This window comes from Eucyclogobius newberryi, unplaced genomic scaffold (genome assembly GCF_026437365.1).
Source record: "Eucyclogobius newberryi isolate DKJ021-1_F unplaced genomic scaffold, fEucNew1.0.hap1 SCAF_46, whole genome shotgun sequence".
Classification (NCBI taxonomy): Eukaryota; Metazoa; Chordata; class Actinopteri; order Gobiiformes; family Gobiidae; genus Eucyclogobius; species Eucyclogobius newberryi.
Genome location: NW_027316123.1, coordinates 87816 through 104809, shown reverse-complemented (window position 1 = coordinate 104809; position 16994 = coordinate 87816). Strand labels below are relative to the sequence as shown.

General features: G+C 47.7%; 8 non-coding genes across 8 annotated transcripts; all 8 read right to left on the bottom strand.

The window, feature by feature from the left end:
* Positions 1 to 6743: 6743 nt before the first annotated feature.
* trnak-cuu (transfer RNA lysine (anticodon CUU)) lies at positions 6744 to 6816 on the bottom strand. Its single transcript has one exon. It is a non-coding gene; the product is annotated as a tRNA-Lys (tRNA).
* A 329-nt stretch (positions 6817 to 7145) lies between these two features.
* On the bottom strand, positions 7146 to 7255 carry trnal-caa (transfer RNA leucine (anticodon CAA)). Its single transcript has 2 exons — positions 7218 to 7255; positions 7146 to 7191 (listed from the first exon to the last, which is right to left on the bottom strand). It is a non-coding gene; the product is annotated as a tRNA-Leu (tRNA).
* A 1364-nt stretch (positions 7256 to 8619) lies between these two features.
* Positions 8620 to 8692, bottom strand: trnak-cuu (transfer RNA lysine (anticodon CUU)). The gene has a single exon. It is a non-coding gene; the product is annotated as a tRNA-Lys (tRNA).
* Positions 8693 to 9023: 331 nt separating this feature from the next.
* trnal-caa (transfer RNA leucine (anticodon CAA)) lies at positions 9024 to 9133 on the bottom strand. Its single transcript has 2 exons — positions 9096 to 9133; positions 9024 to 9069 (listed from the first exon to the last, which is right to left on the bottom strand). It is a non-coding gene; the product is annotated as a tRNA-Leu (tRNA).
* A 2252-nt stretch (positions 9134 to 11385) lies between these two features.
* Positions 11386 to 11458, bottom strand: trnak-cuu (transfer RNA lysine (anticodon CUU)). Its single transcript has one exon. It is a non-coding gene; the product is annotated as a tRNA-Lys (tRNA).
* A 2693-nt stretch (positions 11459 to 14151) lies between these two features.
* Positions 14152 to 14224, bottom strand: trnak-cuu (transfer RNA lysine (anticodon CUU)). Its single transcript has one exon. It is a non-coding gene; the product is annotated as a tRNA-Lys (tRNA).
* Positions 14225 to 14554: 330 nt separating this feature from the next.
* Positions 14555 to 14664, bottom strand: trnal-caa (transfer RNA leucine (anticodon CAA)). Its single transcript has 2 exons — positions 14627 to 14664; positions 14555 to 14600 (listed from the first exon to the last, which is right to left on the bottom strand). It is a non-coding gene; the product is annotated as a tRNA-Leu (tRNA).
* Positions 14665 to 16916: 2252 nt separating this feature from the next.
* On the bottom strand, positions 16917 to 16989 carry trnak-cuu (transfer RNA lysine (anticodon CUU)). Its single transcript has one exon. It is a non-coding gene; the product is annotated as a tRNA-Lys (tRNA).
* Positions 16990 to 16994: the final 5 nt, after the last annotated feature.

Below are 16994 nucleotides of genomic sequence, written 5' to 3'. Positions count from 1 at the left end.
GGAGCACCTCCAGAGCCACCCCCCACTCTCCCCAGACTATGCCCGGGGAAGGGCCACTCTGGCTGGGCATGGCCTCCGCCGAGCACCCCCTGGAGCCCCCGGAGCACCTCCAGAGCCACCCCCCACTCCTCCAGACTCTGCCCGGGGAAGGGACACTCTGGCTGGGCATGGCCTCCACTGAGCACCCCCTGGAGCCCCCGGAGCACCTCCAGAGCCACCCCCCACTCTCCCCAGACTATGCCCGGGGAAGGGCCACTCTGGCTGCGCATGGCCTCCACTGAGCACCCCCTGGACCCCCCGGAGACCCTCCAGAGCCACCCCCCACTCTCCCCAGACTCACCCCGGGGAAGGTCCACTCTGGCTGGGCATGGCCTCCGCCGAGCACCCCCTGGAGCCCCCGGAGCACCCCCAGAGCCACCCCCCACTCTCCCCAGACTCACCCCGGGGAAGGGACACTCTGGCTGGGCATGGCCTCCACTGAGCACCCCCTGGAACCCCTGGAGCCCCGGGAGCACCTCCAGAGCCACCCCCCACTCTCCCCAGACTCTGCCCGGGGAAGGGCCACTCTGGCTGGGCATGGCCTCCGCCGAGCACCCCCTGGAACCCCCGGAGCACCTCCAGAGCCACCCCCCACTCCTCCAGACTCACCCCGGGGAAGGGCAACTCTGGCTGGGCATGGCCCCCACTGAGCACCCCCTGGAACCCCTGGAGCCCCCGGAGCACCTCCAGAGCCACCCCCCACTCCTCCAGACTCTGCCCGGGGAAGGGACACTCTGGCTGGGCATGGCCTCCACTGAGCACCCCCTGGAGCCCCCGGAGCACCTCCAGAGCCACCCCCCACTCTCCCCAGACTATGCCCGGGGAAGGGCCACTCTGGCTGGGCATGGCCTCCGCCGAGCACCCCCTGGAGCCCCCGGAGCACCTCCAGAGCCACCCCCCACTCCTCCAGACTCTGCCCGGGGAAGGGACACTCTGGCTGGGCATGGCCTCCACTGAGCACCCCCTGGAGCCCCCGGAGCACCTCCAGAGCCACCCCCCACTCTCCCCAGACTATGCCCGGGGAAGGGCCACTCTGGCTGGGCATGGCCTCCACTGAGCACCCCCTGGAGCCCCCGGAGACCCTCCAGAGCCACCCCCCACTCTCCCCAGACTCACCCCGGGGAAGGTCCACTCTGGCTGGGCATGGCCTCCGCCGAGCACCCCCTGGAGACCCCGGAGCACCCCCAGGGCCACCCCCCCACTCCACCAGACTCAGCCCCGACCCGGGCACACTCTTCCCCGGGTCCTGGGCTCCGGGACTCCGGGGATGACCACCGGGGACCAGGCTCTCCCTCCGAACCCGGGGACCCACCCTTAAGCACCCCCTCGCGGGCTAAACCCCTTAGGGGCAGCCGCCTGGAAGCCCGTGCCCTTGGTACTCTGACATGGAAGCCCGTGCCCTTGGTACTCTTAACCACACTTTGAAATTTTTCGAGTATAGTGTACTATTTCGGTTTTTACTCTAAGTCCCTCAGGGGCATAGTGTACTATACTATGATGGTCAGATCACCTCCAGGCCCCAGGGGAGTGCTTTTCTGGGGTCAAACAGTGCACTGATGATGGGAGATTATTTCATTTTGCTCATTTTGGTGTTTTTTCACATTTTAACCCATTTTCACCCCTTTTGCTCACAACCTCGTACTACGGCCCGGAAAAACGACAGAGTCGATGGGTATAGTGTACTATTGCCGAAAAATGACAGAGTCTTTTCGGGTATAGTGTACTATTTCGGTTTTTACTCTAAGTCCCTCAGGGGCATAGGGTGCTATACTATGATGGTCAGATCACCTCCAGGCCCCAGGGGAGTGCTTTTCTGGGGTCAAACAGTGCACTGATGATGGGGGATTGTTTCATTTTGCTCATTTTGGTGTTTTTTCACATTTTAACCCATTTTCACCCCTTTTGCTCACAACTTCATACTACGGCCCGGGAAAACGACAGAGTCGATGGGCATAGTGTACTATTGCCGAAAAACGACAGAGTCCCTCGGGTATAGTGTACTATTGCCGAAAAACGACAGAGTCCCTCGGGTATAGTGTACTATTGCCGAAAAACGACAGAGTCCCTCGGGTATAGTGTACTATTGCCGAAAAACGACAGAGTCCCTCGGGTATAGTGTACTATTGCCGAAAAACGACAGAGTCCCTCGGGTATAGTGTACTATTGGCTGGAAGCTCGGTTTTTTTTCTAAGTCCAGCAGGGGTATATGGTACTATATTCTGGTGATCAGATCACCTCCAGGCCCCAGGGGAGTGCTTTTCTGGGGGCAAACTGTGCACTGATGATGGGGGATTATTTCATTTTGCTCATTTTGGTGTTTTTTCACATTTTAACCCATTTTCACCCCTTTTGCTCACATCTTCAAACTCGGGCCCTGATTACAAGTTCTGACCAAATGATGACAAACACGGTATTTATTATGTATTTTTTTCATTTTTTTATTTTTCCAACTTATACATCCATCATTGGTGCCAGGCAGGTTGTGGAGAAAGCAGTGAAGAAAGGAGAGAGCCATCACAGAAAAGATGTCCATCCAGGGTCAAGGTACCCTGCACTTTTACATATCCAAATGACAGCATTTAAAGTTTTTTAGCGTATGGTATCTCTCGTTGCATGGAACCGCACAGAGAGACGCCACACTGACGGCACCTGTACTTTGTTTGCCGCCTGCCTTTGGTACGAGAGCGGTCAGAGCACACGGCGCAGTCTGGACGTCCCTCTGCTTGACAAAGCCAATGACGCTCTGTGAGTCTCTGTGGCATTTCACCCTCCGGTCTTGAGCGCCTCTCTTGTTTTTTGGAGTGATCAGCCAGTAATGCATCAATAATGTTCTGAATGTAAACCTTTAAAGGTTTGTGTGGGCCTGGAGTGGATTTGGTGTATATGATGTGTGAGTTGACAATACTTATGCTTATAATGGCATTGAATATGCGATGATACCATTTCCGGGACCTGTGTGGAAAGAGGTATGTCTTCATCCTCTGGTCAGCAGTGTCCACTCCACCCATGTAGGCGTTGTACTGGTCGACACATACAGGTCTTTTGATGTCACGGAAGCCAGTGTCATCTGTCTTGGATCGGATCCTCCTCTGAACACAATCATTTCCATGGACTGTGGACAACATGGTGAGACGTTTAGTATCGTGCCAAGCACAAGCCAGGAGTTTTCCCTTTCTGCAAAAAACTGGGTCATCTCCTTTTTTCAGCTGTAAGACACTTTTACCAAGGCATTTTGGCATCCCCAACCTGGTAATCCTTACCGTCCCACACAGTCCAGTTTCCAAATCTGCTAATTCATTTGCAATTACAGGCGAGGTATAGTAACTGTCCATGTAAATCTCGTGTCCTTTGCCCGTAAAGGGAGAAACCAACTCACGGACAACTGCGTGTGTTGCACTGATGTTGCTTGCATTATTTTTGTACTGTCCAGTGTGCATTGACCAGCGCAAAACATACCCTGAAAAGCTTTCACTCAGGGCATACACTCTATAGCCATATGTGTCAGGTTTATTCGGAGAGTAACATTTTAGTGAAGATCTCCCCTTAAAAGCTATTGTCATTTCATCTAAAGAAAGCTCCTTGATTGGACTGTAAACTGCTGCAAATTTGGGAATAATCAAATCTATTATTGGGCGGACTTTGAACAGTTTATCGTGCCCGGGCTCGCCTGTTCTCACATAATCATTATTGTTGACAAAATGAAAGAACGAAAGAATGATTTCAAATCTGTTTCTTGACATTACATTTCCAAATCCAGGCGTTTGTGTAAGCCAAAATGTTCCCCAGTAATCCTCGATTTCAGGTTTCTCAACAAGGCCCATGGAGAGATGCAAAGCGAAGAAAGCTTTCATTTCGGTGACTGATACATCATACCACTCAAGAAATCTTGAATGTGGCTTCAGAATCATAGGTGCCATACACTGATGTGCATATCTATTTGTCTCATCAGTAATGAAAGTCCAAAACTGATCGGTCAGAAAGAGTGACAGAATATCAAATGGATTAGCATCCGTCAGATCCATCTCTCCTGTGTAGCCAACTGGGTCTTCAAAAGGTTTGATCCATGCCTCAAATACCTCGACCTCTCTCAGCATGTCCCAGCTCTCATCCACCGGGCAAGTTTTACTGCAGCCACTGGTTCCACTGGTTCCTCGCCTCCGTCTGTCCTTTGCACCTGTCCGTTGTTTCGAAGTCCCTTCATCTCCACTTGGAAATCCATCGTCACTCTCGGGGAGATAATTTCCTTCAGAGTCAGAATCTGCTGTAAATTGCATGCCACGTGTACTTCCTCCAGCCATTTTTTTCCTTACCGGATCTGCCCTAGATCATACCTGGCTAATAAGAGGAAGTTGCACCGAACCGACCAATGACTGAAGTTATTCATTTTCTACTATTATTTCATAAATTTCCTTGTACGGTAAAGTCGCATTTCTGCGACTTTGGCGCTTAAAGGGTTAGTTTGTGTGAACTGTGAGTATACAGAATCAGATCCGTTATTACAGTAGCACAAATGACCGTACCTATACTTTGGTAAAAAAACACATCAAACTGCTGTCTCTTTTTAAAGGAGTTTGATGTGGTTGTTGTCACATCAAACTACTACGTCCTTTAAAAGTCCACATCAAGCTAATGCTTCGTTTTAAAGTCTATTGCAATTGAGATGTCAGTCGAGAGCCGTAACAGCAGTAGTGCATCCAAGAAAGCTGTGTATTGAATGGATATAGAACCTTTAGTGAAGCAGGAGCCAACAGGCTATTCACATCCTTGTGTAGGGTCTCAAACTACAGGTATTCAGTTTACGATTAAGGAAGATTTCTTAGCAGAAACGAGACAAGACGGGGCACCAGGGTAAAACCCAAAAAGCTAAGATACGGTCCTTAATCGCGCTCGTTAAAAGGTCTGAAGGGTGTTTCACGATTCAGGGACTTACGCATAGTCTAATCAAACAAACAATAGTCAATAACTCTTTCGTGTAGTTTATTTATCAAAAGGGCAATCAAAAAGGGCACCGGAGCAGAAATGCGCACAGGTAAATCACAGGTGATGTTATATCAGATTTAACAGCAGATTTCATGCAGATAATGTTAAACCAGGGTTTTGCCTTTGATAATCAAACGTGTCTATGCTAATCTATATCAAAAAGAGGGAAAGTGAGAAGCTAAGGGAGGAGGAACAGCTGAGTTCTACCCAAATCACGCCACAAAAGAACCGCACACTGAAGTCGGCTTACGATTTTGTAGAACTCGGTCCGGCTGGTCCTTGTCCGCGGACGAGATCCGTGGCGAGGCAGCGGCGTGGAGCGGTGTGGCGGGCGAAGGCAGTGGCGTGCCGCGATATCCGTGACGCGGGGCGGCAGCGGTGGCGCGAGGCGGCGCGTGGAGCGGTGTGGCGGGCGAAGGCAGTGGCGTGCCGCGATGTCCGTGACGCGGGGCGGCAGCGGTGGCGCGAGGTGGCGCGTGGCGATGTCCGGGAGTTCCTTAGCGGTAGAACGCTTTAGCTGCGTGTTAGCTCCTCACGCGGCCTTTACGCAGATGAGAACGTAGCGCTGATCCACGTACACGGGGTAGATTACTTCAAAAATAGTAGAAGCGAAGTAGAAAAGAAAGTCTCTGTCCGGTTTAGCGCTTAAGCTTAGTTCCAGGTGTTTCCAGGTGTTTTCAGAGTTCAGGGGGGCGATGAGGCTGGCCTAGTCTTGTCGACCCACGTGGCGGACGCTTTGTTGAGACAAAGGAAAAGTAAACAGGCTCGTCCGTGGAGACGGCTTCAAAGAGATAGACAAAGGCTTGAACAAAAAAAAAGGAAGAAGAGAGCAAGAAGAGAAGAGAGGAGAAGAGAGCGTTCCAAGCTCGGAGCGTCTTTTTGTCACCTAGCGCCGCAGGGCACGCTGGGAGCGAAAGGGGCGGGCGCTACTGCGACGACACGTTAAACACTTTTGGCAGTTTGTGCACATTATTCCTTGAGGTAGATACATTTTACATCTTCTTTCACCTGTGATGGGCACTCGAGTTAAAGCATTGGGAATATAAAACCTTAAACAGTGGAAAAATACGTAACACAAGGTGAAACATGAGGTGTACGGAGTTGATTCGGACAAACATTCATGGCATAATCACATAAAACATAGTTTTCATCGGGGCGTCCTCCTGTAAGACTGTGGGGGAGAAGGTCTGTTATCGCCAAAGTCACAGCGGCTCCCTGCGGTGAGGGAGAGAGGGAGAAAGAAAACCCCCCAATGTTCAAAGAGAGTTTTTCTGTTATCTGGCCGTGGAATATCCATCTCCATTCCCCTACACTTGCAATGAGGTCAAATATAGGACAAACCCATTGTCAGGAGTGGGATTAGAACCCATTCCTCCACTTGTAGACCAAATTTGCTTACGCTTAGGTAGGAGTTTACCTTGACCCTGACACCTTGGACATTTCAGCGATGCTGACATTGAGCTCCCTTATCTCGAAGATAACGTTCCAAAAATCAGTACAAAGTAAATGCTTTGGCAACCTTACACTAGATGAAGTCTTTCCAATTATGTACAGTCCATATAAAGAGATGACTTTAACAGGTGATGAGAATTGAGTGAAATAGTTCAAATCTCATTGTTACAGAGGGTTTAATTCTTCTTCTTTCGGTTCCAACAGAAGAAAATTTATGACCAAGATTTCACCGGTTGTAATGGCGAGCAGTCCATAAAGCTTAAAATCAACTCCGCCCAACGTGGGGCTCGAATCCACGACCCTGAGATTAAGAGTCTCATGCTCTACCGACTGAGCTAGCCAGGCTGGCTGCCCAAAAGGCAAAAAAAGGTCATAATGAAAACCCAGAATTTTTCAGTACTAAGTGGTAAATTAATCTGTCACTTTAATTTCTCAGTGAGTGGTCACAATTACAGTATAAGACATATGATACAGTTCACTCTGAATGTACTCAATGCTTTGACAGTACAGCATCTACGTAGTAGATTGGCCATCACATCACAATTCATCATTGGAAGTAACACTTCATTTGAAATCTTAAGCCAATACGACAATTTTTCATCCATTGTCACACATATGTGCTTGTAAATTAGGGTGTAAAAATGGCTTCCTTTCCAAAGGAAATATTTTTTTTTTGTCAGGAGTGGGATTTGAACCCACGCCTCCATTCAGAGACCAGAATCCCCTGTGGCGAGGAAGGAGTTTACGTTGAGTCTGGCGCCTTAGACCGCTCGGCCATCCTGACACTTTATTTATGTGAACTGTGAGTATACAGAATCAGATCCGTTATTACAGTAGCACAAATGACCGTACCTATACTTTGGTAAAAAAACACATCAAACTGCTGTCTCTTTTTAAAGGAGTTTGATGTGGTTGTTGTCACATCAAACTACTGCGTCCTTTAAAAGTCCACATCAAGCTAATGCTTCGTTTTAAAGTCTATTGCAATTGAGATGTCAGTCGAGAGCCGTAACAGCAGTAGTGCATCCAAGAAAGCTGTGTATTGAATGGATATAGAACCTTTAGTGAAGCAGGAGCCAACAGGCTATTCACATCCTTGTGTAGGGTCTCAAACTACAGGTATTCAGTTTACGATTAAGGAAGATTTCTTAGCAGAAACGAGACAAGACGGGGCACCAGGGTAAAACCCAAAAAGCTAAGATACGGTCCTTAATCGCGCTCGTTAAAAGGTCTGAAGGGTGTTTCACGATTCAGGGACTTACGCATAGTCTAATCAAACAAACAATAGTCAATAACTCTTTCGTGTAGTTTATTTATCAAAAGGGCAATCAAAAAGGGCACCGGAGCAGAAATGCGCACAGGTAAATCACAGGTGATGTTATATCAGATTTAACAGCAGATTTCATGCAGATAATGTTAAACCAGGGTTTTGCCTTTGATAATCAAACGTGTCTATGCTAATCTATATCAAAAAGAGGGAAAGTGAGAAGCTAAGGGAGGAGGAACAGCTGAGTTCTACCCAAATCACGCCACAAAAGAACCGCACACTGAAGTCGGCTTACGATTTTGTAGAACTCGGTCCGGCTGGTCCTTGTCCGCGGACGAGATCCGTGGCGAGGCAGCGGCGTGGAGCGGTGTGGCGGGCGAAGGCAGTGGCGTGCCGCGATATCCGTGACGCGGGGCGGCAGCGGTGGCGCGAGGCGGCGCGTGGAGCGGTGTGGCGGGCGAAGGCAGTGGCGTGCCGCGATGTCCGTGACGCGGGGCGGCAGCGGTGGCGCGAGGTGGCGCGTGGCGATGTCCGGGAGTTCCTTAGCGGTAGAACGCTTTAGCTGCGTGTTAGCTCCTCACGCGGCCTTTACGCAGATGAGAACGTAGCGCTGATCCACGTACACGGGGTAGATTACTTCAAAAATAGTAGAAGCGAAGTAGAAAAGAAAGTCTCAGGGTCGAACCCACGATCCAATCCAATTATGTACAGTCCATATAAAGAGATGACTTTAACAGGTGATGAGAATTGAGTGAAATAGTTCAAATCTCATTGTTACAGAGGGTTTAATTCTTCTTCTTTCGGTTCCAACAGAAGAAAATTTATGACCAAGATTTCACGGGTTGTAATGGCGAGCAGTCCATAAAGCTTAAAATTAACTCCGCCCAATGTGGGGCTCGAACCCACGACCCTGAGATTAAGAGTCTCATGCTCTACCGACTGAGCTAGCCAGGCTGGCTGCCCAAAAGGCAAAAAAAGGTCATAATGAAAACCCAGAATTTTTCAGTACTAAGTCTGGTAAATTAATCTGTCACTTTAATTTCTCAGTGAGTGGTCACAATTACAGTATAAGACATATGATACAGTTCACTCTGAATGTACTCAATGCTTTGACAGTACAGCATCTACGTAGTAGATTGGCCATCACATCACAATTCATCATTGGAAGTAACACTTCATTTGAAATCTTAAGCCAATACGACAATTTTTCATCCATTGTCACACATATGTGCTTGTAAATTAGGGTGTAAAAATGGCTTCCTTTCCAAAGGAAATATTTTTTTTTTGTCAGGAGTGGGATTTGAACCCACGCCTCCATTCAGAGACCAGAATCCCCTGTGGCGAGGAAGGAGTTTACGTTGAGTCTGGCGCCTTAGACCGCTCGGCCATCCTGACACTTTATTTATGTGAACTGTGAGTATACAGAATCAGATCCGTTATTACAGTAGCACAAATGACCGTACCTATACTTTGGTAAAAAAACACATCAAACTGCTGTCTCTTTTTAAAGGAGTTTGATGTGGTTGTTGTCACATCAAACTACTGCGTCCTTTAAAAGTCCACATCAAGCTAATGCTTCGTTTTAAAGTCTATTGCAATTGAGATGTCAGTCGAGAGCCGTAACAGCAGTAGTGCATCCAAGAAAGCTGTGTATTGAATGGATATAGAACCTTTAGTGAAGCAGGAGCCAACAGGCTATTCACATCCTTGTGTAGGGTCTCAAACTACAGGTATTCAGTTTACGATTAAGGAAGATTTCTTAGCAGAAACGAGACAAGACGGGGCACCAGGGTAAAACCCAAAAAGCTAAGATACGGTCCTTAATCGCGCTCGTTAAAAGGTCTGAAGGGTGTTTCACGATTCAGGGACTTACGCATAGTCTAATCAAACAAACAATAGTCAATAACTCTTTCGTGTAGTTTATTTATCAAAAGGGCAATCAAAAAGGGCACCGGAGCAGAAATGCGCACAGGTAAATCACAGGTGATGTTATATCAGATTTAACAGCAGATTTCATGCAGATAATGTTAAACCAGGGTTTTGCCTTTGATAATCAAACGTGTCTATGCTAATCTATATCAAAAAGAGGGAAAGTGAGAAGCTAAGGGAGGAGGAACAGCTGAGTTCTACCCAAATCACGCCACAAAAGAACCGCACACTGAAGTCGGCTTACGATTTTGTAGAACTCGGTCCGGCTGGTCCTTGTCCGCGGACGAGATCCGTGGCGAGGCAGCGGCGTGGAGCGGTGTGGCGGGCGAAGGCAGTGGCGTGCCGCGATATCCGTGACGCGGGGCGGCAGCGGTGGCGCGAGGCGGCGCGTGGAGCGGTGTGGCGGGCGAAGGCAGTGGCGTGCCGCGATGTCCGTGACGCGGGGCGGCAGCGGTGGCGCGAGGTGGCGCGTGGCGATGTCCGGGAGTTCCTTAGCGGTAGAACGCTTTAGCTGCGTGTTAGCTCCTCACGCGGCCTTTACTCAGATGAGAACGTAGCGCTGATCCACGTAAACGGCGTAGATTACTTCAAAAATAGTAGAAGCGAAGTAGAAAAGAAAGTCTCTGTCCGGTTTAGCGCTTAAGCTTAGTTCCAGGTGTTTCCAGGTGTTTTCAGAGTTCAGGGGGGCGATGAGGCTGGCCTAGTCTTGTCGACCCACGTGGCGGACGCTTTGTTGAGACAAAGGAAAAGTAAACAGGCTCGTCCGTGGAGACGGCTTCAAAGAGATAGACAAAGGCTTGAACAAAAAAAAAGGAAGAAGAGAGCAAGAAGAGAAGAGAGGAGAAGAGAGCGTTCCAAGCTCGGAGCGTCTTTTTGTCACCTAGCGCCGCAGGGCACGCTGGGAGCGAAAGGGGCGGGCGCTACTGCGACGACACGTTAAACACTTTTGGCAGTTTGTGCACATTATTCCTTGAGGTAGATACATTTTACATCTTCTTTCACCTGTGATGGGCACTCGAGTTAAAGCATTGGGAATATAAAACCTTAAACAGTGGAAAAATACGTAACACAAGGTGAAACATGAGGTGTACGGAGTTGATTCGGACAAACATTCATGGCATAATCACATAAAACATAGTTTTCATCGGGGCGTCCTCCTGTAAGACTGTGGGGGAGAAGGTCTGTTATCGCCAAAGTCACAGCGGCTCCCTGCGGTGAGGGAGAGAGGGAGAAAGAAAACCCCCCAATGTTCAAAGAGAGATTTTCTGTTATCTGGCCGTGGAATGTCCATCTCCATTCCCCTACACTTGCAATGAGGTCAAATATAGGACAAACCCATTGTCAGGAGTGGGATTAGAACCCATTCCTCCACTTGTAGACCAAATTTGCTTACGCTTAGGTAGGAGTTTACCTTGACCCTGACACCTTGGACATTTCAGCGATGCTGACATTGAGCTCCCTTATCTCGAAGATAACGTTCCAAAAATCAGTACAAAGTAAATGCTTTGGCAACCTTACACTAGATGAAGTCTTTCCAATTATGTACAGTCCATATAAAGAGATGACTTTAACAGGTGATGAGAATTGAGTGAAATAGTTCAAATCTCATTGTTACAGAGGGTTTAATTCTTCTTCTTTCGGTTCCAACAGAAGAAAATTTATGACCAAGATTTCACGGGTTGTAATGGCGAGCAGTCCATAAAGCTTAAAATTAACTCCGCCCAACGTGGGGCTCGAACCCACGACCCTGAGATTAAGAGTCTCATGCTCTACCGACTGAGCTAGCCAGGCTGGCTGCCCAAAAGGCAAAAAAAGGTCATAATGAAAACCCAGAATTTTTCAGTACTAAGTCTGGTAAATTAATCTGTCACTTTAATTTCTCAGTGAGTGGTCACAATTACAGTATAAGACATATGATACAGTTCACTCTGAATGTACTCAATGCTTTGACAGTACAGCATCTACGTAGTAGATTGGCCATCACATCACAATTCATCATTGGAAGTAACACTTCATTTGAAATCTTAAGCCAATACGACAATTTTTCATCCATTGTCACACATATGTGCTTGTAAATTAGGGTGTAAAAATGGCTTCCTTTCCAAAGGAAATATTTTTTTTTTGTCAGGAGTGGGATTTGAACCTACGCCTCCATTCAGCGACCAGAATCCCCTGTGGCGAGGAAGGAGTTTACCTTGAGTCTGGCGCCTTAGACCGCTCGGCCATCCTGACACTTTATTTATGTGAACTGTGAGTATACAGAATCATATCCGTTATTACAGTAGCACAAATGACCGTACCTATACTTTGGTAAAAAAACACATCAAACTGCTGTCTCTTTTTAAAGGAGTTTGATGTGGTTGTTGTCACATCAAACTACTGCGTCCTTTAAAAGTCCACATCAAGCTAATGCTTCGTTTTAAAGTCTATTGCAATTGAGATGTCAGTCGAGAGCCGTAACAGCAGTAGTGCATCCAAGAAAGCTGTGTATTGAATGGATATAGAACCTTTAGTGAAGCAGGAGCCAACAGGCTATTCACATCCTTGTGTAGGGTCTCAAACTACAGGTATTCAGTTTACGATTAAGGAAGATTTCTTAGCAGAAACGAGACAAGACGGGGCACCAGGGTAAAACCCAAAAAGCTAAGATACGGTCCTTAATCGCGCTCGTTAAAAGGTCTGAAGGGTGTTTCACGATTCAGGGACTTACGCATAGTCTAATCAAACAAACAATAGTCAATAACTCTTTCGTGTAGTTTATTTATCAAAAGGGCAATCAAAAAGGGCACCGGAGCAGAAATGCGCACAGGTAAATCACAGGTGATGTTATATCAGATTTAACAGCAGATTTCATGCAGATAATGTTAAACCAGGGTTTTGCCTTTGATAATCAAACGTGTCTATGCTAATCTATATCAAAAAGAGGGAAAGTGAGAAGCTAAGGGAGGAGGAACAGCTGAGTTCTACCCAAATCACGCCACAAAAGAACCGCACACTGAAGTCGGCTTACGATTTTGTAGAACTCGGTCCGGCTGGTCCTTGTCCGCGGACGAGATCCGTGGCGAGGCAGCGGCGTGGAGCGGTGTGGCGGGCGAAGGCAGTGGCGTGCCGCGATATCCGTGACGCGGGGCGGCAGCGGTGGCGCGAGGCGGCGCGTGGAGCGGTGTGGCGGGCGAAGGCAGTGGCGTGCCGCGATGTCCGTGACGCGGGGCGGCAGCGGTGGCGCGAGGTGGCGCGTGGCGATGTCCGGGAGTTCCTTAGCGGTAGAACGCTTTAGCTGCGTGTTAGCTCCTCACGCGGCCTTTACTCAGATGAGAACGTAGCGCTGATCCACGCAAACGGCGTAGATTACTTCAAAAATAGTAGAAGCGAAGTAGAAAAGAAAGTCTCTGTCCGGTTTAGCGCTTAAGCTTAGTTCCAGGTGTTTCCAGGTGTTTTCAGAGTTCAGGGGGGCGATGAGGCTGGCCTAGTCTTGTCGACCCACGTGGCGGACGCTTTGTTGAGACAAAGGAAAAATAAACAGGCTCGTCCGTGGAGACGGCTTCAAAGAGATAGACAAAGGCTTGAACAAAAAAAAAGGAAGAAGAGAGCAAGAAGAGAAGAGAGGAGAAGAGAGCGTTCCAAGCTCGGAGCGTCTTTTTGTCACCTAGCGCCGCAGGGCACGCTGGGAGCGAAAGGGGCGGGCGCTACTGCGACGACACGTTAAACACTTTTGGCAGTTTGTGCACATTATTCCTTGAGGTAGATACATTTTACATCTTCTTTCACCTGTGATGGGCACTCGAGTTAAAGCATTGGGAATATAAAACCTTAAACAGTGGAAAAATACGTAACACAAGGTGAAACATGAGGTGTACGGAGTTGATTCGGACAAACATTCATGGCATAATCACATAAAACATAGTTTTCATCAGGGCGTCCTCCTGTAAGACTGTGGGGGAGAAGGTCTGTTATCGCCAAAGTCACAGCGGCTCCCTGCGGTGAGGGAGAGAGGGAGAAAGAAAACCCCCCAATGTTCAAAGAGAGTTTTTCTGTTATCTGGCCGTGGAATGTCCATCTCCATTCCCCTACACTTGCAATGAGGTCAAATATAGGACAAACCCATTGTCAGGAGTGGGATTAGAACCCATTCCTCCACTTGTAGACCAAATTTGCTTACGCTTAGGTAGGAGTTTACCTTGACCCTGACACCTTGGACATTTCAGCGATGCTGACATTGAGCTCCCTTATCTCGAAGATAACGTTCCAAAAATCAGTACAAAGTAAATGCTTTGGCAACCTTACACTAGATGAAGTCTTTCCAATTATGTACAGTCCATATAAAGAGATGACTTTAACAGGTGATGAGAATTGAGTGAAATAGTTCAAATCTCATTGTTACAGAGGGTTTAATTCTTCTTCTTTCGGTTCCAACAGAAGAAAATTTATGACCAAGATTTCACGGGTTGTAATGGCAAGCAGTCCATAAAGCTTAAAATCAACTCCGCCCAACGTGGGGCTCGAACCCACGACCCTGAGATTAAGAGTCTCATGCTCTACCGACTGAGCTAGCCAGGCTGGCTGCCCAAAAGGCAAAAAAGGTCATTATGAAAACCCAGAATTTTTCAGTACTAAGTCTGGTAAATTAATCTGTCACTTTAATTTCTCAGTGAGTGGTCACAATTACAGTATAAGACATATGATACAGTTCACTCTGAATGTACTCAATGCTTTGACAGTACAGCATCTACGTAGTAGATTGGCCATCACATCACAATTCATCATTGGAAGTAACACTTCATTTGAAATCTTAAGCCAATACGACAATTTTTCATCCATTGTCACACATAGGTACTTGTAAATTAGGGTGTAAAAATGGCTTCCTTTCCAAAGGAAATATTTTTTTTTTGTCAGGAGTGGGATTTGAACCCACGCCTCCATTCAGAGACCAGAATCCCCTGTGGCGAGGAAGGAGTTTACCTTGAGTCTGGCGCCTTAGACCGCTCGGCCATCCTGACACTTTATTTAAGTGAACTGTGAGTATACAGAATCATATCCGTTATTACAGTAGCACAAATGACCGTACCTATACTTTGGTAAAAAAACACATCAAACTGCTGTCTCTTTTTAAAGGAGTTTGATGTGGTTGTTGTCACATCAAACTACTGCGTCCTTTAAAAGTCCACATCAAGCTAATGCTTCGTTTTAAAGTCTATTGCAATTGAGATGTCAGTCGAGAGCCGTAACAGCAGTAGTGCATCCAAGAAAGCTGTGTATTGAATGGATATAGAACCTTTAGTGAAGCAGGAGCCAACAGGCTATTCACATCCTTGTGTAGGGTCTCAATCTACAGGTATTCAGTTTACGATTAAGGAAGATTTCTTAGCAGAAACGAGACAAGACGGGGCACCAGGGTAAAACCCAAAAAGCTAAGATACGGTCCTTAATCGCGCTCGTTAAAAGGTCTGAAGGGTGTTTCACGATTCAGGGACTTACGCATAGTCTAATCAAACAAACAATAGTCAATAACTCTTTCGTGTAGTTTATTTATCAAAAGGGCAATCAAAAAGGGCACCGGAGCAGAAATGCGCACAGGTAAATCACAGGTGATGTTATATCAGATTTAACAGCAGATTTCATGCAGATAATGTTAAACCAGGGTTTTGCCTTTGATAATCAAACGTGTCTATGCTAATCTATATCAAAAAGAGGGAAAGTGAGAAGCTAAGGGAGGAGGAACAGCTGAGTTCTACCCAAATCACGCCACAAAAGAACCGCACACTGAAGTCGGCTTACGATTTTGTAGAACTCGGTCCGGCTGGTCCTTGTCCGCGGACGAGATCCGTGGCGAGGCAGCGGCATGGAGCGGTGTGGCGGGCGAAGGCAGTGGCGTGCCGCGATATCCGTTACGCGGGGCGGCAGCGGTGGCGCGAGGCGGCGCGTGGAGCGGTGTGGCGGGCGAAGGCAGTGGCGTGCCGCGATGTCCGTGACGCGGGGCGGCAGCGGTGGCGCGAGGTGGCGCGTGGCGATGTCCGGGAGTTCCTTAGCGGTAGAACGCTTTAGCTGCGTGTTAGCTCCTCACGCGGCCTTTACTCAGATGAGAACGTAGCGCTGATCCACGTAAACGGCGTAGATTACTTCAAAAATAGTAGAAGCGAAGTAGAAAAGAAAGTCTCTGTCCGGTTTAGCGCTTAAGCTTAGTTCCAGGTGTTTCCAGGTGTTTTCAGAGTTCAGGGGGGCGATGAGGCTGGCCTAGTCTTGTCGACCCACGTGGCGGACGCTTTGTTGAGACAAAGGAAAAGTAAACAGGCTCGTCCGTGGAGACGGCTTCAAAGAGATAGACAAAGGCTTGAACAAAAAAAAAGGAAGAAGAGAGCAAGAAGAGAAGAGAGGAGAAGAGAGGGTTCCAAGCTCGGAGCGTCTTTTTGTCACCTAGCGCCGCAGGGCATGCTGGGAGCGAAAGGGGCGGGCGCTACTGCGACGACACATTAAACACTTTTGGCAGTTTGTGCACATTATTCCTTGAGGTAGATACATTTTACATCTTCTTTCACCTGTGATGGGCACTCGAGTTAAAGCATTGGGAATATAAAACCTTAAACAGTGGAAAAATACGTAACACAAGGTGAAACATGAGGTGTACGGAGTTGATTCGGACAAACATTCATGGCATAATCACATAAAACATAGTTTTCATCGGGGCGTCCTCCTGTAAGACTGTGGGGGAGAAGGTCTGTTATCGCCAAAGTCACAGCGGCTCCCTGCGGTGAGGGAGAGAGGGAGAAAGAAAACCCCCCAATGTTCAAAGAGAGTTTTTCTGTTATCTGGCCGTGGAATGTCCATCTCCATTCCCCTACACTTGCAATGAGGTCAAATATAGGACAAACCCATTGTCAGGAGTGGGATTAGAACCCATTCCTCCACTTGTAGACCAAATTTGCTTACGCTTAGGTAGGAGTTTACCTTGACCCTGACACCTTGGACATTTCAGCGATGCTGACATTGAGCTCCCTTATCTCGAAGATAACGTTCCAAAAATCAGTACAAAGTAAATGCTTTGGCAACCTTACACTAGATGAAGTCTTTCCAATTATGTACAGTCCATATAAAGAGATGACTTTAACAGGTGATGAGAATTGAGTGAAATAGTTCAAATCTCATTGTTACAGAGGGTTTAATTCTTCTTCTTTCGGTTCCAACAGAAGAAAATTTATGACCAAGATTTCACGGGTTGTAATGGCGAGCAGTCCATAAAGCTTAAAATTAACTCCGCCCATCGTGGGGCTCGAACCCACGACCCTGAGATTAAGAGTCTCATGCTCTACCGACTGAGCTAGCCAGGCTGGCT